Source organism: Bufo bufo, chromosome 11, assembly GCF_905171765.1.
Source record: "Bufo bufo chromosome 11, aBufBuf1.1, whole genome shotgun sequence".
Lineage (NCBI taxonomy): Eukaryota > Metazoa > Chordata > Amphibia > Anura > Bufonidae > Bufo > Bufo bufo.
This window is the reverse complement of record NC_053399.1, coordinates 53172871-53197411: the sequence shown is the minus strand read 5'-3', so window position 1 is coordinate 53197411 and position 24541 is coordinate 53172871. Positions and strand designations below refer to the sequence as shown.

The following is a 24541-nucleotide window of genomic DNA, read 5'->3' as shown; positions in this document are numbered from 1 at the left end:
AGTTGCCGGGTCTGGGATGGAGATTTACAGGGTTTGAGTGCCCCCTTCCCAAAAGAACGCCCTGTAACAGTCTTAGTAGCCTCGTAGCGCTCCACAAGGTCCACTATTTCTAGGGCGTTGCCAGGAGACACCTGGCCGATCCAGTGCTAGAGAAGGGGTGGCAGAGCCCTCCAGAACATATCAGCCAATAGTCTATCCAGCATAACCCTGGGACTCAGCACATCAGGCTATAGCCACTTTTGCAAGAGGTGGAGTAAGTCATAATACTGGGTCCTCGCAGACTCGGCCAGCTTAAACCCCCACTGATGTACCCGCTTGGCCCGGACCAACACATTCACCCCCAGTCTTGCCAAAATCTCACCCTTTACTTTTTGGTAGTCGGCCGCTTGATCGTCCGGCAAGTCAAAATACAACTGCTGGGAATCAGATGCCAGGAATGGAGCGAATACCTCAGCCCACTGGTCACCGGGTAGCTTTTCCCTGATGGCCACTTTCCCGTACATCGCCAAATAGGTTTCGATGTCATCTGCGGGGGTCATATTAGGAATCGCAGCACGGACTGCTTTCTGGGCATCGTGGACACTCGGGGTTGCTCCTGCTGTCTGCAAAGCCATCACGTGTTGTAGCAGCAACTGGTTAGTCTCCTGCTGCTGCTTATTAGCCTTGCGTTGCTGCAGGTTTGTCTCTCACTGCTGCAGATTAGCCTCCATGAGGGCCGTCACAACAGCCTCCATTTTGTCGTGGGGCACTGGTTGTAATACAGATTGTTTAATGTACGACATACAACCGTGCATGAAAAATGCAGAAACCAAAAATATCAGCGTTCATGGCAGCCTCACTGCTCATGCACGCATCCTTCACCAATTAATTCACACACAATGGAAAGTTCATATAACACATGTCACCTTGCTGCCAGTTCTGCCTCCAGTAGTCCACAGCAGGCTTTAGGGGGCCTCCAGTACAGCACAAAGCCTCAGATCCCCAAAACAGAGACCTCTCTGCTGAGCCCAGCTGCCTATTTAAGGACTGCCAGGTGCTGCCAAACCCCGGAACGACACTTAAACTCCAGTCCGGTATTTGACCTCACCTGGCTGGAAACCAGCCCAGCCGCACGTGCTGGAAGGAAAATACCTGCCTTGCCAGACATAACCCCTCACATCACAGTAGCTATAGCCTATATTATTATAACACTCCAGAAATACATCCAGGCCCCTCTTGAACTCTTTTAGTGAACTCACCATCACCACCTCCTCAGGCAGAGAGATCCATAGTTTCACTGCTCTTATCGTAAAGAATCCTTTTTTGTGTTTGTGTACAAACCTTCTTTCCTGCAGACACAGAGGATGACCCCTCTTCACAGTCACATTCCTGGGGATAAATAGATGATGGGAGAGATCTCTGTACTGCCCCTGATATATTTATACATAGTCGTCTTTTTCTAAAGTGAATAACCCTAATTTTGATAATCTTTCAGGGTACTGTAGTCCCCCCATTCCAGTTATCACTTAAGTTGCCCTCCTCTAAACCCTCTCCAGCCCTGCTATGCCTTGTTCACAGGAGCCTAGAACTGTACACAGTACTCCATGTGTGGTCTGACTAGTGATTCCTAAAGTGGTAGGAATATGCTCTCATCACGGGCAGCTATGCCCCTTTTGATGCAACCCATTATCTTATTGGCCTTGGCAGCAGCTGCCTGACACTGTTTTTTACAGCATAGTTTGCTGTTCACTAAAATTCCTAGGTCCTTATTCATGTCAGTGTTACCCAGCGTTTTACCATTTAGTATGTACGGATGACTTGCATTATTCCTTCCCATGTGCATAACCTTACATTTGTCAGTGTTAAACCTCATCTGCCACTTATCTACACAAGTCTCCAATCTATCCAGATCCCTCTGTAGCAGTATACTGTCCTCTTATAATAATAATAATAACAATAATCTTTATTTATATAGAGCCAACATATTCCGCAGCGCCTTACAATTCAGGGGTTCATGTACAAACAGTCATAAATAACATAGCAACAGACAAGTCGATTATTACAACAAGAGGAATGAGGGCCCTGCTCGCAATAGCTTACAATCTAATTACTTTACACAGTTTAGTGTCATCTGCAAAAATTGATATTTTACTGTGCAAGCCTTCTACAAGATCATTAATAAATATATTGAAGAGAATAGGGCTCAATACTGACCCCTGAGGTACTCCACTAGTGACAGTGACCCAATCTGAGTGTGAACCATTAATAACCACTCTCTGTTTTCTATCACTGAGCCAGTTACTTACCCACATACAGTCATTTTCTCCCAGTCCAAGCATTCTCATTTTACATACTAACCTTTTATGTGGTACAGTGTCAAATGCTTTAGCGAAGTCCAGATATACGACATCCATTAATTCGCTGCTGTCAAGTCTAGAACTTACCTCCTCATAGAAACTGATTAAATTAGTTTGACATGACCGATCCGTCATGAAGCCATGCTAATATGGTGTTATTTGCATATTTGAATTGAGGTACTTCAAGATAGCATCTCTTAGAAAACATTCAAACAGTTTACCCACGACAGATGTTAAACTTACCGGCCTATAGTTTCCAGGCTCTGTTTTGGACCCTTTTTGAATATTGGCACCACATTTGCTATTCGCCAATCCTGTGGAACACTCCCTGTCAGTATAGAGTCCTTAAATATCAGAAATAAGGGTATGGCTATGACATTACTTAATTCTCTTAGGATACGAGGGTGTATGCCATCTGGTCCTGGTGATTTGTCTATTTTAATCTTTTTAAGACGCCGCTGTACTTCTTCCTGGGTCAGACAGGGTACTTTTAATGGGGAATTTACTTTTACATTCTGCATTACATTTTCCTCAGTGAATACAGTGTAAAAAATATTTTATAGATTTGCTTTCTCCTCATCGCTCTCTGTAACTCCCCCCTCATTACTATGTAGAGGGTCGACACCTTCAGATTTATACTTTTTACCATTTATATAATTGAAGAACATTTTAGGGTTAGTTTTGCTCTCTTTGGCAATTAATCTCTCGGTCTCTAGTTTGACTGCTTTTATTTGTTTTTTACATATTCTATTTTTTTCCTTATAGTTTTTCAGTGCTTCCTCGCAACCCTCCAGTTTTAGTGATTTTAAATGCTTTCTTTTTGTCATGTATTGCTTTATTTACAGTTTTTTTTTTATCCACATAGGTTTTTTTTCTTGTCCCTTAACCTTTTATTCCCAAAAGGTATGTACCTCTCACAATTAGATTTTAGGATGCTTTTAAAAATATTCAATTTTGTGGCTGTATTTTTTTATTTTTGAGGACTTTCCCCCAGTTAGTTAGGCCTATAGCCTCTCTTAGTTGGCTAAGTTTAGCTTTTTTGAAGTTTGGTATTTTTGTTCCTCCCTGAAAAACCACTCTATTGAATGACATTTGAAAGGTTATTACTTTATGGTCACTATTTCGCAGGTTTCCCCCGACACATTTGTTTTTCTGTCAGGTCTATTGGTTAATACTAAGTCCAGTATGTCCGTCCCTCTAGTCAGGTCCTGAACCAGTTGGGAAAGGTAATTGTCTTTGGTTATTGCCAAGAACATTTATGAGATATACAGGTTTCAGTTTCCCAGTCTAAATCTGGGTAGTTGAAGTCCCCCATAATAACGAGCTCATTATGATCTGCCGCCTCGTCTGTCTCGTTTAGTAGCAGATTTTCTGTGGATTCTGGTATATTTGGTTTATAATAAACTCCTATTAGTATTTTATTATTGTTTTTGCCTCCATGTATTCTAACCACAGTGACTCCACATGTTCATGTCCCTCACTTGTATCTTATCGGACTGTGGGCTTTAGACAGGACTTTACATAAAGGCAGACCCTTCCCCCTCTCCGGTTCTTGCGATCCTTTCTAAACAGACTGAAACCCTGTACATTAATCGCCCAGTCATAGCTATTATCCAGCCATGTCTCAGTTATTCCCACTATGTCATAGTCCTCCTCATAACTACTTAGTTTTCCCTTAAGGTGTCAGGATGCAGTGTTTTACTCAATAAATCAAACCTACTAATGTCCCATGGACTAAATTACACCTCTTAATCCTGCACCTGATTATTGATAAAACTTAGCTTTTATTTATTTATTCTATCTAATATATTTCTAAAGAGTGCTTTTAAAATTTGCCAGCTAGTCTCAGCCTGCACTTCTAAATATTGTTTCAGTTCCTGCTCTAATATTCTAGCTAGGACTGTGACATTGTTACCATTGCTGGCTGCGCGCTGCTAGTATAGTTTGTAGGTACAATGTATCTTTTACTAGTTATGGAGTTATCATGCTATTGCTTTGCTTGAGGCTATGCTGAATTAAAACATATGAGCAACGCTGCCCCCCGACATGTTTTGCCGAGTACCGGCGTCTTCAGGAGTTAGGGCAGAGTGTGAGCGTGCCCTCTGTTCGGCTCAATTTATCATCTCTGTTTGCATATCGTCATTAGAGCGTGTTGTTGTCTTAGCCAATAGCGGTATACTCATCAGTAAACTTTCAATGCAATTGGTAGCGATTACTAGCCTTGCCCTCTGCTGTCATCAGCTGTTCAACCTGACTCTTCTGGTTGGTTCCGAGTAATACATGCAATTATTCTACAATGGTTTTACTGGCCCAGTGTGTTTAGGGAGTTGGACGAATTCTGAAAGTCTTGCCCGACCTGCCAGGCAACTAGATCTCAGCACCTTTTCCGCAGTCCCTTGGTACATCTCCCGATCATCAAGGTACTGTTTGAGCATATCGCTATGGACCTCATAGGCCCAGTACCGAAGTCCTCTAGAGGACATCAGCACATCTTATTCATCCTATACTACGCCACTCGGTACCCGGAGTCGGTGCCACTGCGACATACATAGGCTAAACTAATAGCTAAGGAGCTAATGGAAATGTTCTCCTGAGTGGGGCTACCTAAAAAGTTTCTGACTGATCAGGGGACCACTTTTATGTCCAAGGTGATGAGGGAACTCTGTAAGTTGCTGCACATAAAGCAGCTACGGACGTCCTTTTACCATCCGCAAACAGACGGTCTGGTAGAAAGGTTTAACCAAATATAAAAAAATATGTTGAAAAGGGTGGTGGCTAAAGATGGGAATGACTGGGACCTTCTTCTGCCCTATCTCATGTTCGCAGTGCGAGAGGTACCCCAGGCCTATACTGGGTTCTCGCCCTTCGAACTGCTATATGGCAGACACCCTCGCTGTCTCTTGGATGTAGCCAAAGAGGTATGAGAACAACAACCCACTCCGCATAAAAGTGTTTTTGAGTACGTTACCCAGATGCAAGAACGGATAGAGACAATGTTGCCTCTTGTTAGGGAGCATATGGAGGCTGCTCAGCGAGCCCACAGTCGGGTCTATAATCGGCAGGCTCGGGTCCAGATCTTTACTCCGGGGGATCGAGTTTTGGTTCTGGTAACGACCGTGGACAGTAAGTTCCTGGCTAGGTGGCAGGGGCCCTACGAGGTACTCGAGAAAGTTGGAGATGTGAACTACAAGGTACACCAGCCATGGCGGCGAAAGCAGGAACAGATCTACCATGTTAATTTACTTAAGCCGTGGAAGAATAGAGAGACCTCTACGGAAGACCGGATTTTATAGGGGAAGAGGTTCCGGCCCTGTCTGATGCAAGGGAAGCGGTTGCTGCTGTAAAAGTTGCCTCTCTTCTAAACAGGCTAAGGAGGCCAGGGAGTTCGTTAGTCGGAAAAGAATGTGTTCTCGGACCTCCCTGGACGCACTTCCACAATCCAGCATGACAAAGTCCTGTTAAAACCGTACTGTGTACCCAAGGCTCTAGGAGGAAGTGCCGTTAATGTTGCAACTAGATGTCATTGAGGAGTGTAAAAGTGAGTGGGCAAGTCCTATAGTCTTAATACCTAAGCCAGATGGGACTTTACGGTTCTGTAAATTATTTTGTAAACTGAATGAGATTTCCAATTTCGATGCGTATCCCATGCCCCGGGTGGATGAGCTTATCGAGAGGTTAGGACAAGCCCGATATTTTTCTGTTTTGGACCTCACGAAAGGGTACTGGCAGGTGCCCTTAATGGAGGCGGTCAAAGAGAAAACTGCCTTCATCACACCTGAAGGGTTGTATCAGTACAAGGTGCTACTCTTTGGTCTGCATGGTGCCCCCTCCACTTTTCAATGGCTTATGGACATTGTGCTTCGTCCACATCGTCGGTACGCTTCAGCTTACCTGGACGATATTGTCATCCACAGTACCGACTAGGAAAGTCACGTAACCAAAGTTCAGGCTGCAGTGGACTCCCTTCGGAAGGCGGGTGGGCTATTACATGAGATTTGTGCCCCACTTTGCTACGTGGCCGCGCCATTCACAGGGCTCTTGAAGAGACATAAGTCAGTGGTGGTTTGTTGGGATGATCGGGCGGAAGAGGCTTTTTCCGCTTTGAAGTCGGCCCTGTGCGGGTCCCTGGTTTTGGTGATGCCCGATTTCAAAAGGGAGTTTATAGTACAGACCGATGTCTCTGAAGTAGGTCTCTGTGGTGTACTGTGTCAGCAAGTCAAAGGGGAGGAGCATCCCATTGTCTTCCTCAGCCGTAAGCTCACCCCAGCCAAGACCCGGTATAGTTTAGTGGGGAGAGAGTGCCTGGCTATCAAGTGGGCACTCGAGTCTCTCCGCTATTATTTGTTGGGGAGTAGTGATGGACGAACATCGGCCAGGAAGGTTCGCAAACCCGATTGTGCGAACGCGATCAAATGTTCGCGAAACCGCAAGTTCGCGGCGGGCCCCATTCACTTTAATGGCAGGCGAACCTGAAAAACCTTCAGCTCATATTTGCAGCCACCAAATACTTATTTGAAGTGTACAAATAGTCCCACAACATGGACAGTGAAATACTAGAGGCGGATCAATGATAAAAATTCCAACAAAAAATGTGTATCTTAATCAGGGGACATTTCTATGCGTCTTAAAGGGAAATTCTCTGAAATGTGCCCTGTTGGAGCCTAGAAAAATTTTATTTTAGGCCACGGGAGTACGGGCCTTAAAAATTAGGCATTTACCTGACATAAAAGAAATTCTGATTATGTGGCTCGAGGTACATTATGCGGTCAATGGATAAAAATTGTACTGTAGGCCACTGGACTACAGGCCCCAAACATTAGGCATTCACAGGACAGAAAAGATCAAGTGATTATGTGGCCGGAGGTATAGTACACGGCCAATGGATATCAATTTTACTGCAGGCCAGTACAAATACAGGTCAAATACATATGTTTAAAAGAACTAAAAATATAAAATTGGATTAAAAACATGGCTAACGAAATCCCCCTCTTGAAAAAAACCCTAATGATAATAGTTGAAATTCAATAACACATATGCTGCACTACCCAAATGCACTATATAGAAAGTATATTATTGGTATATCACACCCCTGCCTCAATCAGTTTTTTTGGGGGGCAACTGGTATATGGCTCCAACCCTGGACACATTTAAATCAAAACTGAAAAGCCACCTGTTTAGCCTAGCAGTTACGATCACATAACTTTTCCCCCCTGTACATATCACTATGTACCGATCTGAGACAAGCTTATGCGCTTTGAGTCCTACGGGTGAAAAGCGCTTTACAAATGTTTAGTTGTTGTTGTTGTTGTATATCACACCAGTTGAAATTATTTGTTCCAATAGCGTTTGTCCCTCTGTGTAGCTGTGGTAACGCAGCAAAACCGCAAACAAATGCTGCACTACCAAAATGCACTATATAGAAACTATTTAATTGGTATATAACACTCCTGCTTCAATCAGTTTTTTCGGGGGGCAACTGGTATATCACACCAGAAAAAATTATTTGTTCCAATATCGTTTGTCACTATCTGTAGCTGAGGTAAAGCAGCTAAACCGCAAACAAATGCTGCGCTACCTAAATGCACTATATAGAAAGTATATAATTGGTATATAACACTCCTGCTTCAATCAGTTTTTTTGGGGGGGCAACTGGTACACCAGTAGAAATGATTTGTTCCAATAGCGTTTGGCACTCTATATACCTACACACAACTGCTGCACAATACAAATGCACTATAATATACTTTCTATGTTAGAAGGTATATTATAAGTATATTACACCCCTCAGTAAGTCACACCTATCGATAGCACACCTATACCAGTCCATAAAAGGACTTTTGTGGCCCTATTAGCTAGCGTTTGGTGTCCCTAACAGTCTGTCCCTGCACCTCTCCCTACACTGGCAAAAGACTGAATGTAAAATGGCGGCCAGATCAGGTTTATTTTTAAGGTAGGGGGTATGTCCATGTGCTGAAATGTCTCAATTGGCTGTCCTGTACCACCTGGCGGATATGTCATGGGTCAAAGTTCTTCACAATGTAAAAGAATATGGTGCCGGCGGACATTGCAAAGTTCGCAGCGAAACGACCGCCGGGCGAACCACAAGGCCATCTCTATTGGGGAGAACATTCCGCCTAGTGACTGACCACTCCTCTCTCAAGTGGATGACCCAGGCCAAAGAGAGAAATGCCCGAGTCGCCTGGTGGTTCCTGTCCTTACAGAACTTTAAAGGGAATCTTTCACCTAAAATCACCATTATAGAACACTAACATCAGGATCTCCATTACATTCCCCATATTAGAATACTACCTTCCATATTGCTGTCCATTGCCGATTTTCTCAGAAAAACACTTGCGCATGTGCCGGCCCGTACATCCCGATCTAGCCAGCCTTGTGCCTCTGCCCATAATGGGTAATAAAGTGTGCAGGCTCGGCGAATCTGTTGAACGGCACTGGCGCTGGATTTTTCACTAAGAGGAGGACGTAATTAGAAGAACCTAGGGCGGGTCAGAGGGGTGAATTTGGAGGAATTTTGTATGAAAAGCGACGAAGTTCCAGGGCAACTGCTGCATGAACACTGCCCCATGGCACCTTCAGAAGCTAATTAACATATTGAAAAAAAGTGTTTTTCTGAGAAAATCAGCGATGGACAGCAATATGGAAGGTAGCATTCTAATATGGGGAATGTAATGGAGATGCTGATGTTAGTGTTCTATAATGGTGATTTTAGGTGAAAGACTTCCTTTAAAGGGATTCTGTCACCAAGTTTTAGGTTATAGAGCTGCGGACATGCACGGCTAGATCGCCGCTAGCATGTCCACAATATACCTGTACTATAGGGCTGTGTGCTTTTATTTTCTTTAAAAAAGGATTTTAGAGATATGTAAATTAGTCTTGTAAGGTGACCAAGGGGCTGTACGATCCTTCCTGGTGCCCAGCCATGCCCGCCTGTGAAGGAGCCAAGCACCGCCTATGTCCTCCGAATCTCCTCCTTTCGTCATCGATAGATAGCTGTAATCTCGCGATGCGTGAGCTCGTGCATGCGCAGTTCCTTCCCTGAGGCTGATGCCAGCACAGGGAAGGAACACTATACCGGCACTACGCATGCGCGAGCTCGCGCATCGCGAGATTACGGTTATCTATCGATGACGAAAGGGCGAGATTCGGAGGACATAGGCGGTGCTGGGTTCCTTCACAGGCGGGCGTTACTGGGCATCAGGGAGGTTCGTACAGCCCCTTGGTCACCTTACAAGACTAATTTACATATCTCTAAAATCCTTTTTTAAAGAAAATATAAGCACACAGCCCTATAGGACAGGTATATTGCGGACATGCTAGCGGCGATCTAGCCGTGCATGTCCGCAGCTCTATAACCTAAAACTTGGTGACAGAATCCCTTTAAGTTCTCCATAGAACACAGGGCAGACCGGTTGCAGGGAAACGCGGATGCCCTATCCCGAGTATACTGAATGGCATGTGTTCACCCCCTCAGAGTTGAACAAAGGGGGTATGTAAGAAAGTACAAGGAATCATCATGGATGATAGGTACATGTCTCTGAGGTTCCTGGCCTTGGTGCAGTAAGAGACAGTTTTTATGTGTCAGCAGCAGTTGCTGTTTGACACCTTGGTACTTAGCATGGCTGTAATAGCTGATCCGGGACGGCTCTTACTGGGAGTAGTCAAAGTGCTGGGTGGGTGACTACTCCCCACGTTCCAGGCCGGGTTTTGCCACTGTTCTAGACCCTCCTTCCATTCCTCCCCTAGTCCCATTACCTTGCCCAGGAAACAGACAGAGGACAGGGAAGGCTGAGTTTGTGCATTATCCTTAAAACAAATTCAAGGTCAGAGTAGGTAGAGTTCGAGTGAATACATAAAACAAGTCCAATATCAAAACAGGCAGCAGGGGATCATAGGATCATAGTTGGTAAACAGGCAGAGTTGGTACACAGGCAGACAGACAGAAAAAGCACACCTTTACTAGGACTAATAAACACTAGAATACCTAAAGCTCAGGCAATGGGATGGAACAAAAAACCAAGAATAAATAGGTGGGTCGATCAGCACCTTAGCAGATGAAAAGAAAGCAAGATGGAAGGCTAACCTTTGTAGCACTACAGAGAAGTCTTACTGAATACTAACCCCAATACACATGGGTAGTGGTGGACATAAGTCACCAGCATAACACTTGTTGTGGACCACTGTGGTTTCATTTAATGGGGAATCACTGCGGCATAGCCAGTACAAAGGGTAGGCATATAAACATGTACATAATTCATATACACAACATTTTTCATATGTCATGTTCACTAAATTTCTATTTTTTGCTCAAATCTTGGCAGAGGACGGTAACAATAAGTTTCCTTTTTTGTAGGAATTTTCCTTTCTTTCCCTAAAGTGTAATTCAAGCCCATTTTGGCAAAATATACAGTGGTATCATGACTTGCAAATTCATCTGTGCAAATGCGCCCTGTTTTATGTGCATATCCAATCCTGATGTAATATGCACCCCTCCGATATAGTCAACAGAAGCATTTCAGGTCCTCATAAGGAGACAGGCTGACAATCATGTTTTTTTTACCTTCTACTGTTGTCTATTTTTATCTCCTCCAGACGACCACCCTTGTGACTTCTCCTGTGCTTCCCTCATCCTATAGAATTTTTTTCCCAAAGCCATTGGACGCTTTCTACTCTTCAAAAAAAAAAATGTCCCCCTCAAAAAAGCTATATATATATATATTCCCGTGTAATGCATCGAGTGTGAACCCACTTTGCCACTGAACAGATTTCACTTGGAGCTACTCTTGAGGGTATTGTCAAGGTGTTCCCTTGGTACTCGCCCTTTACCTCCATATGAAGATCTGGACTTTTCTGCAGGGACCAACAGGCTGTTCCTCTAGGGGTAGTCTACATTCAGAGGCTGCTGACCCACAGGGGTCAAACAACACCGATGCCTGGCATGCGAAAGCATAGTCTGTGAATGAGCCGAGGTCAGTACAGTCAGAGTTTGTGATATAAGGTAATACAGCACATCAGGGCAGGTGGCACAGGGCCTACTATATGGTGTTCATGCAGAGGTCAGGACAGGCAGCATAGGGTCAATATGTTTAAAAAGCACAGGTCAGGTATGGAACTTTGGAAAACACTATAAGCATACATTTGCAGGACTTGACAAGCTACAAACCTTTTGCACAGGCACCATCTATTAGGGAAGAGTTCCATATATACCGCAGGGAATGCAGTCATAGGCTGTTGACAAATTAAGCAGTGCACACAATGGCTCTTTAAGAGCTTGGAGGAGCATGCATGGGATCAGAGCATACAAGAGGAAGGCTGCAGGTGGCATACTATAATTCATCTTTAATAAAGCTATCTATCTCTTTACTGTATGCCTGTATGGGCAGAACTAACTCCTGCATTTTTATTACGTAGCGAATTGACCCTTTTACGTAGCCAATTGACAGGCAATTATTGGGAACAATGATAACTGCATATCATTGAGCTCAGAGGAGAGATGAATTTATATGCAGCAATCATCCCCTCAGTATGGGGATGAGCAATCACAACTTTGTGTTTACTCAAGATGATCTCCTACTAGCAAACCATTATTTTATGTGCCACATTAAAAGATATCCTGAAGAAAAAATGTTTACTTGATCACCTGGTGATCAGCCGCACCTTTACATGGAGCAATTATCGGGAATAAGCATTTATACAAATGCCAATTGCTTGATCTTCATCCCATGTAAAAGGTTCACTATGTCTACTAATTGTTTGCTGTGGCAATTGTATTGATGATGTGTAACAAGATATCTATACATTTAGAAAATCACATCCACAGATAGTAAATTAATATTTTGCACACTATTAGTACAACCTCCATTCCAAAAAAAGTTGGGAAGCTCTGTAAAATGTAAATAAAAACAGAGTGCAACGATTTGTAAATTTCATAGACCCATATTTTATTCACAATAGAACGTAGTATACATATCAGATGTTGAAAGTGAGACACATACCATTTCATGAAAAAAATGTAACTCATTTAGAACTTGATAGCAGCAACATATTTCAGAAAAGTTGGGACAGGGGCAGCAAAAGGCTGGAAAAGTAAGCAGTGCTAATAAAAAACAGCTGGAGGAGCAATTTGCTACTAATACATGACTGGATATAAAAAGAGAAGTTAGAAAGGCAGAGTCACTCAGACACAATGATGGGCAGAGATTCACCAATCTGCAAAACAATCTAATAATTGTGTAACAATTTCAGAAAAATGTTCCTCAATGTAAAATTGTGAGAACTTTAAATATCCCACCATCTACAGTACATAATTGTCATGGTCTTACCTGCTTGCTGCTCTCCTTCGTTTGACATGTGCTGGCGGCCATCTTGGGTCCTGGGTTTCTTGTAGCCTTCCACCCTGCGGCTCCTCCTTCCCCTGGGAGGAGCTGGATGCCTAGCTCATATATATAGGAGGTCTGTGGCTTCAGTTCCTTGCTTGGTCCTCTTGTGTTCACATGCTTCTAAGACTGCTGCTGCTTCTGGTTCCTGATCCTGGCCTCGTCTGACTACCCTGCTGGTTCCTGATCCTGGCTTCGTCTGACTACCCTGCTGGTTCCTGATCCTGGCTTCGTCTGACTACCCTGCTGGTTCCTGATCCTGGCTTCGTCTGACTACCCTTCTGGTTCCTGACCTCTGGCTTCGCAAAGACTCTGCTCGGTTTCACCATCCGTTTGGACTTTTGCTTTACAGCTTTATTTTCAATAAAGCCTTCTTATTTTCACTTATCTCTTGTTGTACGTCTGGTTCATGGTTCCGTGACATTAGGACCAAGCCATGAATTCTGACGGTACAGGGCCATCCTCGCTACCCACGCTGGTTGCCAGACTTGATCAGCAGGATCACCTGTTGGGTCGGTTCGCTGTGGCGTTGCAAACCCTGCTTGAACGCACGGCTCATTTCGCTCCCGTTGCCGATGGGTCGGTTGTCGCTCCTGGGCTCGCTCCTACTGCCGCTCCGGTTGTTGCGCCAGAGTCTACCCCGACACCTGTTGTTGCGCCTGCGGTGTTTCGGGGTATGACCGGTTCTGCCCCTCTTCCACAGCGCTTTGGGGGAGAGCCAACTCAGTGCCGAGGTTTCCTTAACCAGGTGGGCATTTATTTCGAGTTGCTGCCACATGCCTTTCCTACTGAGAGATCAAAGGTGGGCTTCTTGATCTCGCTGCTCTCGGACAAGGCCTTGGCCTGGGCCAGCCCTTTATGGGAGAACAACAATCCGGTGGTTGCCGAGTTTTCCGGTTTTGTTGCTTCTCTTCGGAAGGTATTCGATGTGCCGGCTCGTGCTGCCTCTGCTGCGAAGCTCCTTATGTCCATCAGACAGGGTTCACGATCCGTAGCTGAATACGCCATTGAGTTTCGTACCCTGGCAGCAGAGGTGGGCTGGAATAATGAGGCTCTGGTCGCTGCTTTCTCTCATGGTCTCTCGGATGCCTTGAAGGATGAGGTTGCAGCTAAGGACCTACCAGTTGAGCTCGAGTCTCTTATTTCTTTCCTGATTTTGATTGACACCAGACTCAGGGAGAGACCTTCCTTTAAGGAGAACCTGCGGAGGTCTTCTAACAGATTGGTGCCTACGTTTGCTGTCCCACCCGTGCCTCCCTCTCCTCCCACGCCTCCTGGGGATGACTTGTCTGGGGGTGAACCCATGCAGCTGGGGTTTGCTCGCCTGTCCGAGGGGGAGAGGGCACTCCGGAGACGCGAGGGCCGATGCATGTACTGTGGTCTCGGTGGGCATTTTCGGTTGGCATGTCCGAACCGTCCGGGAAACGCTCGTACCCTGAGATCCTGTCGGGGGCAGATCTTGGGTGGAGTCTCCTCGTCCCCGGTTTCCCGTGTTGACAAACCACTGATCACTGTTGTCCTCTCCTGGGTCGGGGGCTCGGTGACGACCCAGGCGTTGGTGGACTCTGGTGCTGGTGGTTTGTTCATTGATAGTGTGTTCGCTGCCGCCAATTCCATTCCTCTGCAGGCTCGAGGTTCCCCACTGGCTCTTGAGGCGATAGACGGCAGACCCCTTCTGCCGCCACACGTGACTCATGAGACCCTTCCAGTGGGAATAGCCATTGGTGCCGTTCACAGAGAGTCGGTCTGCCTCCAGGTTATTTCGTCTCCACACTACTCGGTGGTCTTGGGGTACCCCTGGCTCCAGAAGCATAATCCGACTTTCGATTGGAGATCGGTCGAGATCCTCTCGTGGTCACCGCAGTGTGGGGCTAGTTGCATCCATGGGTCTGTCAAGTTGCTGTGTACTTCCTCGGACTCTCTGTTGCCTCCTGAATACGAGGAGTACCGGGATGTATTCGATAAGGTGCGCGCGGTTGCCCTACCTCCGCACCGCCCATACGATTGTGCCATAGAGTTACAATCTGGTGCCGTTCCTCCTCGTGGCAAAGTCTATCCACTGTCGGTAGCGGAGAATGAGGCCATGGAGGAGTACGTGAGGGAGGCGCTTTCACGCGGACACATTCGCAAATCTTCGTCCCCGGCAGGGGCTGGATTTTTCTTTGTGAAAAAGAAGGGCGGTGAGTTGAGGCCTTGCATCGATTACAGGGGTCTCAATCGCATCACGATCAAGAACGCTTACCCGATACCCTTGATTTCCGAGCTGTTCGATCGCCTTAAAGGGGCCACGGTCTTTACCAAACTCGACCTGAGGGCGGCATATAACCTGGTAAGGATCAAGGCGGGCGATGAGTGGAAGACCGCGTTTAACACCAGGACCGGTCATTACGAATCCTTGGTTATGCCCTTTGGGTTGTGCAATGCGCCCGCAGTCTTTCAGGAATTCATCAACGATGTTTTCCGTGACCTGTTGCAGCAGTGTGTGGTAGTCTATTTGGATGACATCTTGGTATATTCTGAATCCATGGAGGCCCACATTCTGGATGTCAGACGAGTGTTGCAACGGTTACGAGAGAACAAGCTGTTCGGTAAGCTTGAGAAATGCGAATTTCACCGATCCCAGGTAACCTTCTTAGGTTACATCATTTCCGCTGAGGGGTTCTCCATGGATCCTGAGAAGGTTTCGGCTGTCTTACAGTGGCCCCAGCCCAGTGGTCTTCGTTCCCTGCAGCGCTTTTTGGGCTTCGCCAATTATTATCGGAAGTTCATCAGGGACTTTTCCATGCTGGCCAAGCCTCTCACGGATCTGACCAGGAAGGGCAGTAATTCCCAGGTCTGGCCGCTCGAGGCCATCCGAGCTTTTGAGGCCCTAAAGTCCGCCTTTGTGTCGGCTCCGATTCTGTCGCATCCCAACCCTGGGTTGCCCTTTGTCCTCGAGGTGGACGCGTCTGAGACGGGAGTAGGCGCCCTTCTGTCTCAGCGTAGAACACCAGAGGGTCCTCTGCTTCCTTGTGGGTTTTACTCCCGGAAACTGTCTTCCGCGGAGTGCAACTATCAGATTGGTGACAGGGAGTTATTGGCCATCGTGCAGGCCCTTAAAGAATGGAGGCACTTGCTCGAGGGTTCGGTGGTTCCGGTTCTCATCCTGACGGACCACAAGAATCTGACCTACCTTTCTGAGGCCAAGAGATTGACACCACGTCAGGCCAGATGGGCTCTGTTCTTGTCACGTTTTAATTACGTGGTCTCCTACCTACCCGGTTCCAAGAACATCAGGGCGGATGCCTTATCACGGCAGTACTCCGAGCTGTCCAGGGAGGAGTCGATTCCGACTTCGGTCATACCTCCGAATCAGATCCTGGCCGCCATTCGCACCAGCCTGACCTCTCCCCTGGGTGAGCAGATTTTGGCGGCTCAATCTGGTGCTCCCTCTGGGAGACCCAACGGCAGATGTTTTGTGCCTGAGGAGTTGCGCACTCGGTTGTTGCGAACCTACCATAACTCCAAGACCGCGGGGCATCCTGGAAAGAATCAGCTGTCCTGGGCTGTTTCACGTCTGTTCTGGTGGCCTTCCCTACGTTCCGACATCGCCGCATATGTAGCGGCATGCTCCGTTTGTGCCCAGAGTAAGTCCCCTCGGCACCTTCCGTTGGGCCTTCTGCAACCCATAGCCACCGGGGAGCGCCCATGGTCACACCGGGGGATGGATTTCATTGTGGACCTCCCTGCATCCCGAGGCCATACGGTCATTCTCATGATTGTGGATCGGTTTTCCAAAATGTGCCACTGTGTTCCTCTCAAGAAGTTACCCTCTGCACAAGAGTTGGCCACGATTTTTGCCAGGGAGGTCTTCCGGTTGCACGGTTTGCCTAAGGAGATTGTGTCGGATCGGGGGAGTCAGTTTGTGTCCAGGTTCTGGCGCGCCTTTTGCTCCCAGTTGGGGATTCATCTCTCCTTCTCCTCGGCCTACCACCCTCAGTCCAATGGGGCCGCAGAACGATCCAATCAGGCCTTGGAGCAATTCCTTCGTTGCTATGTCTCCGATCACCAAGACAATTGGGTTGACCTCCTGCCTTGGGCTGAGTTTGCCAGGAACACGGCGGTGAACTCTTCCTCTGGGACGTCTCCCTTCATGGCCAATTATGGGTTCCAACCTGCCGTGTTACCGGAGGTATTCTCTCCCCAGGATATTCCGGCTGTGGAGGATCACCTTTCCGTCCTACGTGCTTCTTGGGTACAGATCCAGAAGTCCCTTGAGGTCTCTGCGCAGCGCCAGAGATTCCAGGCTGATCGCAGACGAGCGCCTGCTCCTTCCTACCAGGTCGGAGACCGTGTATGGTTGTCCACCCGCAACCTCAACCTTCGAGTGCCCACTCCCAAGCTGGCGCCTCGCTTTGTTGGTCCCTTCCGAGTGCTTCGCAGGGTAAACCCGGTAGCCTATGCCCTTGCGCTTCCTCCTGGCATGCGGATCTCCAACGTGTTTCATGTCTCCCTGTTGAAGCCACTGGTGTGTAATCGTTTCACTTCCTCGGTTCCTCGGCCTCGTCCGGTCCAAGTGGGCAATCGTGAGGAATATGAGGTGAGCAATATCCTGGACTCACGCCTGGTCCGCGGTCGGTTGCAGTTTTTGGTCCATTGGCGTGGTTATGGTCCAGAGGAGCGTTCCTGGGTTCCCTCCGCAGATGTCCATGCTCCTGCCTTGCTCCGAGCCTTCCACGCACGCTTCCCTCAGAAACCGTTTTGTGCTCCGCGGAGGAGGGGCCCATGAGGGGGAGGTACTGTCATGGTCTTACCTGCTTGCTGCTCTCCTTCGTTTGACATGTGCTGGCGGCCATCTTGGGTCCTGGGTTTCTTGTAGCCTTCCACCCTGCGGCTCCTCCTTCCCCTGGGAGGAGCTGGATGCCTAGCTCATATATATAGGAGGTCTGTGGCTTCAGTTCCTTGCTTGGTCCTCTTGTGTTCACATGCTTCTAAGACTGCTGCTGCTTCTGGTTCCTGATCCTGGCCTCGTCTGACTACCCTGCTGGTTCCTGATCCTGGCTTCGTCTGACTACCCTGCTGGTTCCTGATCCTGGCTTCGTCTGACTACCCTGCTGGTTCCTGATCCTGGCTTCGTCTGACTACCCTTCTGGTTCCTGACCTCTGGCTTCGCAAAGACTCTGCTCGGTTTCACCATCCGTTTGGACTTTTGCTTTACAGCTTTATTTTCAATAAAGCCTTCTTATTTTCACTTATCTCTTGTTGTACGTCTGGTTCATGGTTCCGTGACAATAATATCATCAAATGATTCAGAGAATCTGGAGAATTCCATGTGTACAAGGGACAAGGTTGACAGTCAATATTGGATGCTTGTGATCTATGGGCCCCAAGGTGGCACTACATTAAAAACAGGCATGATTCTGTACTGGAAATCACTGCATAGGCTCAGGATACCAAACAGATGATACAGACAATGGTTGTGGAACCACTGTGCCAAGTAACCGGTTTGATATTGGGCCAAACCCTAAGGGAGTTATTCTGGCGCCTCCCTGGTATTCACCCTTTATCCCTCTACAGTTATGTGGACTTTGTTGCAAGTTAGCGACCAGACTGCTACCTTCTGGGATGGTCTCCAGGTGACCAACTGGGATCAGGAACCTTAGTTCAAAGCACCAAAGACACAGGCATGGCAAGATTAAGAACCAGAAAGAGCACAGGCAAATCCGAGACATAATACAGGAATGAGACAAAAACAGAGCACTGGTAGAGGGGCAGACTTTACGAACGAACTTGCACTTGGACACATGGACTTCAGGAACGGACTACAGGAAATTTGCCACAGTTCAGACATAGCACATACATGAGCAAAACATAGCAAGGTAGAACAGGCACAGAACCCTAAAACACAGTTCAGACACAGCGGCACAGGAATACGGACAAAAGCCACCATACTGATTTATCAAAGAGATACATACATAGCAAGGAATGATTAACCCTCAAAATACTAAACTTGAGGTGGAATATAATCACATTGGCACAATTAGAACCACAAGTAACCAATGCCAGGATACATGGAGCCGTGGCAACATGAACCATGAACATGGTGCTCACAGTACAGGGGCAGAAGTAAAAATACCATTATGACACACAGTTTATTGTGCAATCCATAAATGCAAGTTTAAGCTATATCATGCATAGAACACGTCAACATGATCCAGAAATGCTGCCATCTTCTCAGGGCCAAAGCTCATTTAAAATTGACTGAAGCAAAATGGAAAACTGTTCTGTAGTCAGATAAACCAAAATTTGAAATTCTCTTTGGAAAGCACGAATGACATGTCCTGCAGACTCAAGAGGAGAAGGACCATCCAGCTTGTTATCAGCGCACAGTTCAATATCCTGCAATGCATCTCTGATGGTATGTGGTTACATTAGTGCCTATGGCAGGGATGGCCAACCAGCGGCTCTCCAGCTGCTGTAAAGCTACAACTCCCACCAGGCCCTGCTGTAGGCTGATAGCTGTAAGCAGTCTGGGCATGCTGGGAGTTGTAGTTTTGCAACATCTGCAACATCCCTGGCCTGTGGCATGGGCAGCTTACACATCTGGAGAGACCCTTAATGCTGCACAGTATATAGAGGTTTTAGAACAACATGTGCTCCCATCAAGACAATGTCTCTTTCAGGGAAGGCCTTGCATATATCAGTAAAACAATGCTAAACCATATACTACATCCATCACAACAGCATGGCTTCAGAGAAGAAGAGTCCGTGTGCTGTACCGGCCTGCCTGGAGTCCAGACCTTTCACTAATAGAAAACATTTTCGCATCATGAAACAACAAATCTGGCAAAGAAGACCTAGGACTGTTGGATCCTGCATCAGACAAGAATGGGACTTCATTCCTCTCCTAAAACTCCAACAATTGGTCTCCTCACTTTGCAGATGTTTACAAACTTGTTAAAAGAGGGGATGCTATGGTATGGTAGACACTGCCTTGTGCCAACTTTTTTGAGATGCTGTCGTCAAGTTCTAAATAATTTTTTTCTTTCCATGAAATGGTAAAACTTTCAACATTTGATATATGTGTTCTATAATCTATTGGGAAATTTATAAGAATTGCATTATATTCTGTTCTTATTTACATTTATTTACATCTTACACAGCGTCCCAACTTTTATTTGGAATTGGGGTTGTAGTTTAGTAAGTATTTTTCAGTTTATGTGCTACTTGTCACATACAAACACTTGCATTTATATCTGTTGGCCCCACCGGCATGTAAAGTGCTTACAGTAACATTAAATCTGTACTCTTCTTAGTATTACTTCCAGTGAATATAAGACTTATTGTGCAAAGATTCTAATCACATCCATGATGGAGTGCACGGCTATATATATTATTATACAGTATTGTTGAGTGGGGGGAAGCTAATGGGGGTGCAGGGGCAGGGTGCCAGCCCTGCTGTGGTGTAGAGTTACTTGTGAAATGATTTGTAATTCTGAGTAATCACTTAGGACAAGCCATCTTCATTTCATCTATACATGACTGCAGGCCAAAGTCAATACTCGTAGTAGAGTAATGAGATGAGGCTAACGGAGGGCTTTTATTAATGCTCAGAGGAGCACATCGGATGCTGCGTGCCCCTCCCGATGGGGGGATAGTCTTCTTCCAAAGCTGGACCGACAGGTCACAGAGGGGGGTGCCAGTAGCATATTAGGTACCAAAAACAAATACAGTGTTATGTTTTTCTCAAAAGAATGCTTTATTTATCGGAGATCATTAACTGAAATCTCCTTCCCATTTCATTCTTCCCTTGATAAGCAAGAAAGAGAAAAGACAGAGGCAGTAACAATAACACATAAACACAGACTGAGAAATTTCATATTAATCTCTATACACAACAGCTAAAAAAAGAATATAAAACAAAAGAAACATATTTTTTATAACAAACCTATATACCAATCTATCTTAACATGGGGCCATGTTTAGGTATTTTTATTTTCCAAGGGAACTTTAAGTTACCAATCTGCCTATCTATCTATCTATCTATCTATCTATCTATCTATCTATCTATCTATCTATCTATCTATCTATCTATCTCATATCTATCTATCTATCTATCTATCTCTGCCTATCTATCTATCTATCTATCTATCTATCTATCTATCTATCTATCTATCTATCTATCTATCTATCTATCTATCATAATGATTTATGCATGTATCTAAATATCATATGTTTCAATATTTCACTTGAATGTCTCATTTGACATGACAGAATCATCTGGATATTGCTTCATGCAGTAGCAGATACTGTTTTTTGAAATTGCATATAGCAGTTCACTCAATAATTTCTAAGATACTATAGTCTTAGGCAAGGGCGTATATAGAAATCATTGGGCTCCATAGCAAGAATCTGGAATTGGGACCCCATTCCCCATTCCTAAACCCTCCCACTACCTGTCCATGTTCTCTTCAACTGTCCCATGAACTGTGCCTACTGCTGCATATTATATAGTCTGCCATAACCCATCTGAACTGTGTATAATATATAGTGTGCCTTACCGCCCCATGAACTGTGCCTGCTGCATATAATATATAATGTGCCATACTCTCCCATGAACTGTACCTGGCTGCCTGCTGCTTACTATATAATGTGCCATATCCCACCCCCCCATAAACTGTGCCTGTTGCTGCATATAATTTATAGTGTGCTATGCCCCCCATGAACTGTGCTTGCTGTTGCATATTATATAGTGTGCCAAACCTCTTCATAAACTATTCCTGTTGCTGCATATAATATATAGTGTGCCATACCTCCCCATAAACTATGCCTGTTGCTGCATATAATTTATAGTGTGCCATGCCCCCCATGAACTATGCTTGCTGTTGCATATTATATAGTGTGCCATACCTCCCCATGAACTATTCCTGTTGCTGCATATAATATATAGTGTGCCATACCTCCCCATGAACTATGCCTGTTGCTGTGTATAATATATAGTGTGCCATACCTCCCCATGAACTATGCCTGTTGCTGCATATAATATATAGTGTGCCATACCTCCCCATGAACTATGCCTGTTGCTGTGTATAATATATTGTGTGCCATACTCCCCATAAACTGTGCCTGCTGCAGATTACTATGCAGTTTGCCATAACCCTCCCATAAATTGTGCGTATAATTTATAGTATGCCATACCCCCATGAACTGTGCCTGCTGTTGCATACTGTATATCAACCTCCAGTTTTCTTGGGTTTGCATACCTCCATTTGAGAATTCTTCTTTGCAGATTCTCTCAAACTCTCTCAGTTTGGATAGGCAACATCAGTGGACAGCCATTTTTAGGTCTCTCCAGAGATATTCAGTTGGATTCAAGTCAGGGCTCTGGCTGGGCAACTCTAGGACATTCAAAGAGGTGTCCCTAGGCCACTTCTGTTTTGTCTTAGCTTTGTGCTTATGGTCATTGTCTAGTTGGAAGGTGAACCTTCAGCCCAGTCTTCTCCATTCAGCTTTCCGTCAACTCGGACAAGTCTCCCTGTCCAAGCTGCTGAAAAACACCTCCACAGCATGATGCTGCCACCATCATGCTTCATTGTAGGGATAGTTTTGAGCAGGTGATGAGCAGTGACTAGTTTCCTCCAGACATGGAGGCCACGAAGTTCAATCAAACCAGAAAATCTTGTTTCTCACAGTCTGACAGTCCTTTAGGTGCTTTTTTGCAAACTCCATTTGACTTTTACTGAGGAGAGACTTCTTTCTGGTCGCTGCAGTAATGAATAACCTTATGGAAGTTTCTTCCATCTGCACAGACAGAGTGACCATTGGGTTCTTGTTCGACTCTCTTACCAAGGCATTTTTCCCTCAGTTTCTCCTTTTGGTGGGGCGGCCAGCTAAAGGAAGCCTTTGTTTCAAACATGTTCTATTTAGGAATTATGGAGGACACTGTGCTCTTGGGAACTTTCAGTGCAGCAGGAATTTTTTGTACCCTTCCATATCTATGCTTCCACGTTCCGCAGTTCTTTCCTCCTCATGCCTTGATTTTTGCTCTGATATGCATTGTCAGCTGTGAGACCTTATATAGACAGGGTGTTTCTTCCCAAATCATGTCCAGTCAACTGAATTTACCACAGTTGTGAAAGCAAAGGGTCTGAATACTTATGTCCATGCAAAAATTTTGTTTTCTCTTTTAATACATTTGCAAACGTTTCTAAAATTTTGTTTTGACTTTCTCATTGTGGAGTATTGACTGCAGACTGATGGGGAAAAAACATTATTTTTTATTTTAGCTCAAGGCCAAAATCTGAAAAAGTGATTTCCAAAAGCATTGTACCTGATAGTATAATCAATACAAAAAGACAGCTCACTATCCAATATATGGATAAATGACAGTAGTAATAATGGTGGATATATAGAACTCAGTCTAGAGACTGATATATAGATGGGTATGTGATTGATGAACGCACTTACAAACTCCGGTGGTAATAGACTAAAAAATAATGGTTAGGAAGGGAATAGAGTCAAAAATTCCCCACGATAATGAGAAATGTTTTGCAAATAATCACAGAAAATAATTAAAACATCAGCTGTGGGCCATGCAGCAACACACTTATTAAAAGTATAAAACAGATCTGTCTATCAAAATACTGTCCGGTCTTTAAAACTCAGTATTTTTTGAGTAGCTGGAGTGGAAAGCTCTCATAAGTCTATATATAAATCATAAACGTAATGCCGGCTGAATAGAGTAGATAATGCCAGGCTGTAATGTAAGTCCCACTAGTCAATAGCTCTGAATTTCAGTTTATTTGTCCAAATTGTGGAAATAAGTAGTTAAATGTATAATATCCACTTGAGTGGACTCAGCAGTTTGAGTGGTACATAGCGGGATTCGCCGTGACGTCCGGAGCACTTTCATCAAAACTGAAACCCGGCACATGTGCCATTTGGTTGGAATGGCTGGGTGGGCTCTTTGGTCCTGCCGTGGTTTAGCTGGATAGCGAGCAAGCTTCGGGCTTATCAGAAGTAGTCAAAGGAGTTCCAATGCATAAGTGATAGTAATAAAGTATTGCTAGTGTGTTGCCAGTTCCAAATTGATCAATGCTCCTGTTATCGATATAATATATAATGATAATAGTATTTCCAATGTAAAGACAGGCACACTATGTGCAAAGGCTTGCTAAGGTTATACGCGTTTCAGGGCTCTAGACCCCCTTCTCAGTAGCCAAAAAGACCTAAAAATCTGGACTGGTTTGTACAAAGGTATTTTTGTGGTAATGTGTGTATATATATATATATATATATATATATATATTGTTATAGGTTCAAAATTTGATTTTTATTATATATTAAATATGCAAAACATTTCTCATTATTGTGGATGATTGTTGAAAACCTTACTTTTTTTCCTTTCTTAGCTGATAATATGATGGACCTCTCCAGAATCAGATAGAAAATCCAAGGAATACATGGGCACTGCTGCGACCAAGATCATACATAAACAACGTCTTCCAGCACTGGACTGATGCTTTCATCAAGTCATGATTTGAAGACCTCATGATTTGGAGAAACGCGCTGTCTGTTTTTGTATAAAATTAAGTCCTTGATGAAAACAAAATCCATGTATCTTTTGAAGACACATTCTAGCACTTTTTTTTACCTATGTAGTGCAGCATTTGCTGATAGTAAAAAATAATATAGAGGTTTTTGTGTATTTCTTGCGTATACCTGTTTTAGTTGAGGTGTCATTTATGGGTTGTCTACCATCCTGTTTCCTTCTTTCATACTGATCTGGTTATCCTAATGATGCCTATATTTCCCATCATTCCCCTGGCTTTG

General features: G+C 45.0%; 1 long non-coding RNA gene across 1 annotated transcript in view; it reads left to right on the top strand.

The window, feature by feature from the left end:
- LOC120982005 overlaps positions 1–24328 on the top strand; it is a 50257-nt gene extending 25929 nt beyond the window's left edge. The window contains exon 3 of the long non-coding RNA XR_005774823.1: positions 24121–24328. This is a non-coding gene — a long non-coding RNA (uncharacterized LOC120982005). The remainder of the gene's footprint in view (positions 1–24120) is intronic.
- Positions 24329–24541: the final 213 nt, after the last annotated feature.